Raw genomic sequence first — 10,618 nt, 5'->3', positions numbered from 1 at the left:
ATAGACAGTGGTACAGCAGAAAAATACATCGGGTACACAAGAGAGGGATCGCTTATGTCAGCACTTTCCCCATTTCCATCGCATTGGCACGGGTGGCTCGAAGGCGTCACTGGTGCGACCTAGGCCCTAGTTCCTTCCTACTCCTCTGTCCATGTGTTCTGTAGCTCCGCTATTACTTAGCATCACATGACAGTCGGTGTGTCTGTGTCAATGCCGACTGTCTATACAGTAGGCGTTGAACTGTGTGCTTTTCTTCCAATTTCACCTCACCCTGCTAGGTAGGCAGTAGTCATAGTGGAATTGGCAGAATTATGAATACAATGATAATCAAACTACTCAATCATAGACTTATGGCCGGGAACTAGGCAGATTTCGCAGCTGTGCGTGAAGCCACTCCGTCAAATCAAAATTCAAGTTTCCACAAGGAAGCTTCAAAGAGAAACTTGAGAGAGGGGAAGGAGAATTTGTAAAACACGCACCGTGTGGTATACGTTTTTTTTTTCAAGTGGAGGGCTCAAGAGTAAGTTGGGTTTGAATAAAAAAAAAGAGGTGTACATCTGTACAATAATGGGCATTTAGTACTTAGCGAAGGGAAGAGCAAGCAGGAGAGAGTAGCGACAACTCCCCACCCAAAATCAAAAACAAACATACAAACCATGACTCACCATGAAGACTGGCCAGTTATGTGCTACATGACGCGACTCGGCCAAAGTTTCAGTTTATTGAAAGCGCGTGCATTACCCACAACGGCAGCGAATGGCACAGTTTCAAAAGCCTGAGTAATTCAATAACCGCCCCCTCCCCCCCCTTCCCTCCCAACTATGCACAGAAACTGCTGTAATAGGAGAGGGGGTGAGAGGGGGGAGAACTCAAAACAATACTGGTAATGCGTTTACTTTCTTCTCCAAATGACTCGTACCCTCTGCCCTCCCACACTTCACTTGTGCAAACACTTTATCCGCAAGTACTGCATATTATTATTTCTGTTCTCCCGCGTGAGGAGAGAGGGAGAGGGGGGGGGGGAGAGAGAGAGAGAGAGAGAGAGAGAGAGAAAGAGAGAGAGAGAAGACAAGACTTTTGAAATGGCAAACATCACTTCTGGCAACTGACGCACCGGTCTGGATGCAACATGAGGCAGATACAAATGTACGCTCACTCGATTTAGTCCTCACCTCCGTTCACTTCTTCCCACGGAACCCACCTTATTTTCACTGTAACATTGAGCTCATATTGTGTATAGAACATTGTCTAACAATATATCACAGAAAGTGATCACATCTCCAGAGTGGCCATCTCCCCTATACTGGAAACTTTTTTTTTACTCGAGGTTTGGGCCAATATCCCACATGATATTTCGGGAGTGCATGATATTCCTGAAAATTCTGAACTATAATTAGCCAGACTGGATCGAGCTGTAGGAATGAGTCACAAACAGGCACCTTGCAACACAGTACCGTGAGGTTTTGCAGAGAGTGCAGTAACCTGGCACCTGTCCGCTAAAAACGAAGACGGATCTCATATTTTTGCAATGAGTAAAGAAAGGTGTTTTTTATTTGTTTCTTTTAAACTAAAACTATGCAGTAAACAAACAATTGTTCAACCATATATAACATTGTATGATCGAGTAAAGAGGGGGGAGGGGGAAACAATGCTCATGTAGTGCGAGGAAAATTAGCTCACAGGTTGGGCAAACGGCATTAATTTTACCCCTAGGTTACTCGTTACAATCTTTGAGGTGATAAAACAAAAGTATTGTATGTCACGATTATGTTGTTTGCCTCCATCATTCTTGTTCGTTTCTGTCGTTTCAACAGGAGCGCCCTCGCTGACGTTTCACACAACCACCACCTCCGCGATATCAACAAAACTAGTAGCTCTACCGCGATCCCATCCGGCTGATATGCATATTTGGACATTAGGAAAAGGTGCGGAGTAAACACAAGTGCTATCTTCCTCTGTAGCGTAAAGAGCCAAGCCTCTAAAGAACTGAAAAGACCGCCAACACAAAACTGCGATACTGCGATAACGTACAGATCCTTCAAGAGGACACAAAGTCTTTACTATGATCAAAGTAAAAATATGAACGACAAAGCGTGACTAATGTGTAATGCACCGAGTACCCACGCGTCAACCTGACTAACAGGAAATGTTAAAGCGCGTCATGTTTTCAGGTACATGATCAAACAAGTTTTTAACACGAGTCTGTGGACTACCGTGACGGATTTGGTAGCTTATTGGGGCTCGGCTGCGTGAAAAACGCTGCTGTTATATACGTGACAAACAATGATGTATTAAAACTTGCCAAATGGATACACAGGCTTTGACAGTCGTGTGTTAAGTAATTTACATAATTTATTATAAGCTGTTGAGTTCACCACATCTAACAGCTATTTTGTTCTCTTCAGCTGCTATCCGTGGTAATTTATGTCTGTTTTGTTTGAGGGTATTTTAAGTTCGATTTTAATTCTCATTAGCTGTTTTGAGGGGGGGGGGGGGGGCGCACTTTGTGAGGGTCGTTATCGGCCCTCGAGGCTAAAGTCTCTCTCTCTATCTCTCTCTCAGGTGTTTTTTTTTCGTTCAGGAAATGGATATCCCGTGCAATAGCTGAGGGTTTACAAAAACGTTATCTTCCCACGCAATATCGATGCCTAACTTTGATTCTGAGCATTAGATTTCGTCACGCCATTATGATTCATTATCATCTAAACTAAAATACACCCGATACCGATGTATTACATCAACGTCCAGACAATACAATACAATTCTAAAGACTTTTTAAAAATACGATCGCAACAACACGTATAATTGTTTGGGTTCGTTTTAGTTAGCTGGGCTTGTTTTGTTGTTGTGTTATTGTTGTTTGTTTTGGGGTTTGTTTTTTTGTTTGTTGTTGTTTTGTTTTTGTTTTTTTTTTTGGGGGGGGTTGGGGGGGGGTAATAGAGTGTTGGTGCTTTTCCCCCCATTACATCTAATAGCAGAAAGAGATTAATTTACATTGTTAGGTTAAGAAAAAAAATGGTCATAGGAGGGCCTACTACACACGTAAATGGGCAATACAAATGCAATAACAATTGTATACGGACACAACAAGAGACCACTCAAGAGTTGGTAACAGTAAAATATAATTCAAACGACATTTTGTCATGTGAACACCCCTCACCCCCCAAAAAACAATAAGAACAAAAAACAACAGACACACACCCTTTAAATTCAAAACTGATAATATTTGTCATGAACAGGTAAGTAATCAGATCTTCAAAAATTTAATAACAACGCACCAATTCACAAGTTCCTCGTTAAACTGAGAATTCATGGTTTAGAATTTAGACCGACCGATTATGACTGACAAACAAATCGCTTACCAACTAAAGTCGCTCCAAGTAGTCCCAGTTACTTCCCTGATCACAAGATACAAGGACTGACCAAGTTCGATCGCTCTGACTATGACTGAAATGCAAAGAATCCCCAGAGTGACGAATCCCCGCCTGCGCGGCTCCCAGGCCAGCTGATCACCACGCCCCCCTCCCGAGTTCACACATTCCGGCACACGCGCAAGCACAGCGTGTAGCAGACGTGAAGTGGAAAGTTCGTTCCTCGGACCCTCCCTGTGTACGGCCCACAGGTACTCACCAATTTTGCTCGTACGAGGGGAAATACCTCAAGTACGTATGTGTGGCTGGGTTGGGGTGGGGGAGTTAACACTAGGCAGACAGAGTTTTATCAAGTGAGGAACAGGAGGATGCGCGCCGGCGCTTATTCTTCTCAAAAGGACGATAAGGCTGCATACAGAAAACACTGTCTCGCATTCCAGATTTGAAGAGCAGCAGCTGCTACATCGCCAGAAGTACACGGGCAGTATGCAGGTTAAGTGTCCAGTCATATTATACTCAACAAACAAACAAAAAGAAACCACAATGAACTCCAAACAGAGTGAGAGAAAATTGCTCAGCACCTATTCCCCGTATACATAGGACAACAAAAGTAAAACAACGTACAAGTGGACAATTTCAGAGATAATTAAGGAATGTCAGTCACTTTAAAAAGTTGAATGACACGTAATCACATTATTGTGCTTTTCTAACAATTTTGGCATGATTCCATTAGTCAAGCACTACAAAAAAGAAGCAGATAAATCTTACATTTTTCTAAATCCCCAAGTCGTCACCACTCTTGACAAGACAAGCCATGTCACTTTTCAACAGCTAACACCACTAAAACTTTCAAAAAGAATTCAGTATTCGCACATAAGGAAGTTATGATTGGTGTCTGCAATTTTGAGAATATACACTAATCTGGGAGCAAGCACTGACTGAACTTTTATCTTTATGGGCAATAGTAACAGGCCTATGTCAGGAAAAAAAGTAACAGACGATTAGCTAGCGCTGGTCATGCAAGTATTAGGACCAACAAAGAACCTTGGGGAGGGGGTAAGCAAAACACACACACACACACACACACACACACACACACACACACACACACAGACACATGCAGAAGATACCCCATTAAAGTTTAAGTGAAATGTAAACTTAATGCTGACAAGAGCATTAATGTTACTATGGACTTAACCTTGCCTCCACCTAGTCAATCATTAAGTTGTCACTGGACTGTGCCTGCTGACCATGTAACACCTTGAGCTGATAGTGACAGGTACAGGACTGTGACCACTGAACCATAACTGACAAGTGCACTCAAGGCTCATTGATGAATTACCCTCCTCTCACATACCTGGCAAGCTGTGATAAAGTCTTTTTGAATTACAGCTCTAGCAAAACACTTGTTGTTTTAACGGACCTCAGCACATGTTTATTGAAAAAAAAAAAATTAATTTTAAAAATTTCAAGTGGTAAATTAAAATTAACCCCATTGCATGACATACATTTTTACTCAGACTCTCCTCCTAATTTGAGTCAACACTCACAGAGGTAAAACTATAGCTGAGCTAAGTTTGACAACAAACACAATATTATCACAGGAAACATAGATACATTATACAAAAAATATACAGTTCTACACACCAAAAACTTCTCCTTGTACACACGAGGTGTAGTTATGTGCACTTGTATAGAGAGAACTTGCTTACACTCTAAAAAATTAATAGACCTCCCCCCTTAAAAAGAGCACAAAAGTGTTCATGGAGTAGCAGCTGAAGGAAAGGAAAAATGTTACAAATACATTGCAAAACCATTACGGAAAATGAAAAAAGACAATGAAGAGAAGCCAGAAGTATTGATACTTCATCATTAAGACTATCATAAGGAATCAAACAGCATACAGTCAGTAAGTTTTAAGTTTTAAGTTTTAGAAAGCGTTTACAGTTTATGACACTTGCAACGCAATTACATTATGTCAAATAAGTTAAGTGCCGAAGACTAAAGGGGTTTTTCTTTAATGAGTGTTTTACGGCGCTCGCAACAGCATAATAAGGTCATATGAGCGTGTGGGACACATTCTAAAACATTTTCATACTAAGTAGGAACTAATTTTCAATTTTGCACTTCAAGGAACCTTTAACATGCGCAACTTGCACGCGGACCTCGAGATTTGTCACCCTTACGAGAGAGGGCTAGGTGATAAATCTTACCTACCAAAAGATCAGGGGTGAGGCTGAAAGTCAGCAATAAGAAGGAGCCAAGGAGTAGCAGTAGAAAGGCCGCAGAAAGAGTCAAGAACACAGAGAAGGAGACAAGAAGGGGGGAGGGGGTGGAGGCAGAAAATGGAGACGAAGGAGATGACAGAACATGGTTTAAGAGCAGGAAAGGAGGTGAAAAGATAACATGATGATTTTCCCGTCGCTGTCAGATTTCGAAGCCGGGACCTATTGAATGAGAGGCAAACACCATAAACCTCTACACCACGAGAACACCCTGAAGATTAGACCTGGTACAAGAGAGTAACATGCACAAAAAAGGAGGAGACATTAGGACGATAGATCATGTTTGATAGAAGGAAAGATGGAGCAAACAACACCAGGCGACCAGACGGCACTATTTTCAGTAGATATCACAGAGTAGTGCCAGGGAGAAAGAGGATGACGAAAAGGGTAAATTTTTACTTTCACTCCCGCACACAGATGCACTGCTTCGGGGGCCAAACTGCAGTATTGTTTGCTGCAGATCATACATATAATATATAGCCACCAAAACTGATGCAAAAAAAATTATTTTCAAGAAAATTTCAAAACCAAACTGTAAAATATCAAATAAATGGGTTAAAACAAGGGGCATGCCCCTGTATCTCCCCAGATTCCTTTTTTAGCCCAAGGGGACAGGCCTCCCTGAAACCCCCTGATTACTATGCGTTAGGCAAAGTGTAATATATATAGCTCGATTAAGAACAATCAAACGACAAATATTTCAAAATCTATTCATTTGCTACTGAAATGAAGTTGATATACATTGTGTACAGCGCATCAAATTTAATAGAAAATAGACAACTGGTAGTAAAGTGTGAGACATGAGGCCATGAGGGAAAGTAAAAGAATACCCGCAGTAATACTGAAATAGACTTAGACCTAGCGATAATATATCTACTTTATACTTTTCATTAAAATTTCCAGAAAAAGGAGTAACCATTATATCAGTAAGAGTTTATATAACTCTGGAGTTAACAAAACAGTTTCATACTTTTGACAAGGCTACTGGGTGGGACACACACACATATACCAGTACCATGAAAAACTTCAGTTAGGCTTACTGTTAAGGCTGGCCAGAGCCAAAGAAAACTTAGGCTACACAATAATTATCATGTAGATCTAGATCTAGATCTACTAGATCTAGTTTGAACAATTTTCTCAGCTGTTTTGACAGGACTGACAGTTGACAGCCAACAAATTGCTTGGTGGTAAGATTGAAGAATACCGGACCAGTGGATTAGGACTACTTTTGCCTATGTCTCGACAACCTTAGGAATTCATGATTTTCCCCAGTTTTTAATCTCTCTCAATGAAGAATCTCAGACCGGTAGCCTACATCTATTCATTAACAGTTTGTCAGGGGGGAGACCCCCCTAAACCCCCCGCTCCCCCCCCCTTCCATACTAATCCCTTCCTCCGCCCCCCATTCTTGCGCAATAATACGAGTGGTCCAGTATTCTTCAATCTTCCCAATTGCTTTAAAGAGAAATAGAATCTATGATACAAGTGTAAGTCCTTTTACTTTTATTAACTTTACTCAATATCAATAGATCTAGAATCTAGATCTAGATCTAGACATCTACATCTACATGAACCAAGCTACTATTACTCTTGCCATCTCTCAAGGAACCAATAGATCTATTATTCAATTCGTTTTCATAAATCAGACTAAAATTAAAACTAGATCTAGACTAAAACACAGACAAGACCCAAGCCCAAGGAATCGGAAAGAAAGAGAACAACCAACCAACGCTCATCATACACAAAGTGACGAAGTCAAAGTAAAAGAGACAAAAAGTAGGCTAGAATCGATTTTTTTTTTCCTTCAGTAAATCTTGATCTAAGTTCTAGCCATCGTACTGATTTTGCAAAAATTACTTTTAAAAAGCAATGTCGATTCAAAAGTGACACTGACAACCACACTGGGTTGATACGTGATGTTCAGAAGGATGAGAGCCGGCTTTACCTCCAATCGCTGCAGGTGCAGGAAAACACGGAAGTGGTGGTGTTGAAAGTAATGGTTTTACTCCTTACTCCACCAAAGCCAAAAGGCATTGTAAAATTACAACAACACAAATTGACCACGAGACAGCAGGAGACACTATATAGTTCCAATACAATTTGGCATCATATGTTGTATCATCCCACTACAATTTCATGACAAAAAGCAGAGTACTTACCGGAGAAGCTGTCTGGAACGTTTGAGTGAAAGAGAAAGTGGTCCTTGATGCTTGAGTCAGACGACGCAGCCGGGGGAAGCAGGGCTGACATGCGCAAGAGCGATGCGCAGACACCATAAGCCATTTCTACTGGAGATAACTTCTCTCTATTTTTTTAAAGCTAATGTGACATAGTAGTCTCCCATTTATCCGAGTTTACCAAACATCACTTTTGAATGAAGTGATACCATATTACCAGGGCGGGCCCAAGACTTTCCCTTTCGCAAACAACATACTAGGCCTACATAGGGCCTATTGAGTCACTTACGCTACTCTCTCCCTGTCTGTACCGTCAAGTACATAAGGCCGAGGGCAGTCGACACCACGCTTGCCTGTTCGTGGCCACATTCTCCAATCTCGGCACATCCAGACCCTGGGTGATTGCCCAATCCCTGTTTGTCCCTTCAGTCTATAGCTTCCAGTTGACCTAGATCTACCTCTTTTTCTTTTTTTCAGTTGGTCTCCAACACAATGTCTGATAGAGCAATCTTGTCTTCGGCATTCTTAGAACATGTCCTAAATATTTCATCTTCTCATTTTTATGGTCGTATTGATATCTTCAATTCCAGCTATGTCCAGCACTTCATTATTTAATTTGTAATAGATCCATTCCACTTTACATGTATAAATAGAATTCTTCATAAACATTAAAATTTTGTCTGGAAGCTTTTCAATTTCCGTTGAATTGTTTTGTTTGTTTTCCATATATCTCTGCACCATGCGCCAGTAGGGCCAAAACCAATATCTTTGCCAAAACACAGTAATTATCGATTCTAAGTTTCGTCTTCAATTAAAATAATTATGGTTATTCCATTATGGTTTTGTATGTTACAAAAGCGATCTAAGCATTTTTTTCTTCAGTTTTTCGTTGACGTCGTCAAGGCAGTCAGCAGTTTTGGAGATAATGCTGCCAGAGTACTTGCATTGACTAATTTCTGCAAGAGGTTCTCCATAAAGAGTGATGAGAGTAGTTTCTGGTGATGATCGCAATATTTCTTTTTTGGGAACATTTTTTTTAAAATTACAAGGCCAACTTTTTCCTCAACTCTTGCTAATTAATTTGTATTTAGTTTCAGTTCATGTACTGTGGTGTCATCGACAAAATCTAAATCTCCTAAATGTGTGCCATTTGTCCACCAGCTTTGTTCTGTCTCATAAAATTGATCACAATTCCCAAAAGTACAGGTGATAATAGGCCTATAGCACTGTCTAACTGACCCCAATATTTTCTTCAAAGGGTGTAGATATAATATAGTTTTCTCCTTCAACTAGGACACAGCAGCTTGCTTTGGTATATATGATCTTATACAATTTATTATATTCGTTGGGATGCCATAGACTGCAAGAATTTTCCACTGGGCCTTTCGGTCTATGCAGTCAAAGTCAAAGGCTTTTTCAAAATTCACAAAACTCAAAATAATTGGGACATTCCTTTATTTGCTTTGCACTATAATGTTTCTCAGAACAAATGCATGTAGTTGGTCTCTGATTGATCTCTCCGGTCGAAATCCCGCCTGTTCCTCTCTCAGTCTCGCTCAATTGCTGTTCCGGTACGCGACAAAAAAACAATACGGCAAAATAGTTTTCCAGGTACTGGTGTAAGCGATATTCCTCTCCAATTGTTAGTCTTTCAAATTTCCCTGTTTAGGTACTGTTATTATGTTTCATTTTCTCCATTCCCTTGGTATGTTTTCTTTTTCAAGAATTTTATTAAATTAGCCAAAGTAATATCTCATTAAATTCTTTTCCAAGAACATTTGAGACATACTGAGTACGAAAGTTATATTCGCATTCAGTTGAAAGTTAGGCTACTAGAGTGACATCTCTACTTTTATTTTTACTACCAGATTCAAACTCTCCCCGACTTGAAATTTCAGAACCGTCCAGTGTGCAGCTGCACTGATCCCATACTAGGATTTTGGGCAGGAGCTATGGCATTTATTTCAAAATTTGTGTAATCAATGATTAGGTTCTTCTGTGCAAGTGTAAAAACATAAGTGTATCGTGTACTTGGTGAAACACCAAACCAATCTGCCAGGATCTTATCTAGTCTTGTCTTATGTAGCACTGGATCTTTGGTGAAAATAAAGATGGGCTATTTTTTGGACAAGGTGCGCTCCGCGAGCTTACACTAACTCACTAACTAATTTACAGCTCCCATCCCAAATTATGAAAGAAAACAATTTAGTGAGGCCGCTTTGAAAGATTATAATCATTAAAATATGTCAACTACTGTCTTACATTTTCTATGGTAGCACCGAGCGTAACATTCACATATATCAAAAATTGGAAAGAGTTTAGAATCTTTACCATACAATCTTAGAGTAGATCTATATGAGGAAAAAGATGCACCCGAAATACACGTATTATGATCTTCAGATACTATATACGGCACTGAGGCTAAAACCCATCGACGTTTGTCTCAACGTATTAAATGTAGAGAATCAATAACTAGTAATTATTTTGTCACCCAACTGTTTTTGAAGTGGCACACATGTAATGTTTACAAACGCCATTAGTTGCAGCAGTGGGAACGTTGAAGTTAGAGGGCGAAGACGTCTTGCATTGAGATGCAGTTAATATTTTAACAAGAGAAAGGAAAGTCCAACTGTCCATAAAATGCAACGGGCGGAAATTTGGAAATGCGGGGCACAATAAATAGACGAGATATTCGTGCTGTGGCTTCTAGTTAGAAAAATTTAAGATAATGGTACATGTATTACTTTCATTATTAGCAGGGGCGGCTGGTGGTTTGTAGAACACA

At 40.2% G+C, this 10,618-nt stretch overlaps 1 protein-coding gene across 2 annotated transcripts in view; it reads right to left on the bottom strand.

Moving 5' to 3' along the window:
- Positions 1–7,907, bottom strand: part of LOC101849429 — a 42,589-nt gene extending 34,682 nt beyond the window's left edge. The window contains exon 1 of one of the 2 annotated variants that reach the window (XM_005113017.3): positions 7,816–7,907. The gene's annotated coding sequence lies outside the window, so the exon portion shown is untranslated. Of the gene's footprint in view, positions 1–3,362; positions 3,384–7,815 lie in introns of those variants that run through there. The other variant, XM_005113018.3, reaches the window with a different exon arrangement.
- Positions 7,908–10,618: the final 2,711 nt, after the last annotated feature.

The sequence above is a fragment of the Aplysia californica genome, unplaced genomic scaffold, assembly GCF_000002075.1.
Source record: "Aplysia californica isolate F4 #8 unplaced genomic scaffold, AplCal3.0 scaffold01551, whole genome shotgun sequence".
Taxonomy (NCBI): Eukaryota; Metazoa; Mollusca; class Gastropoda; order Aplysiida; family Aplysiidae; genus Aplysia; species Aplysia californica.
The sequence above is the reverse complement of the archived record's forward strand: the minus strand, read 5'-3'. Positions and strand labels throughout refer to the sequence as shown.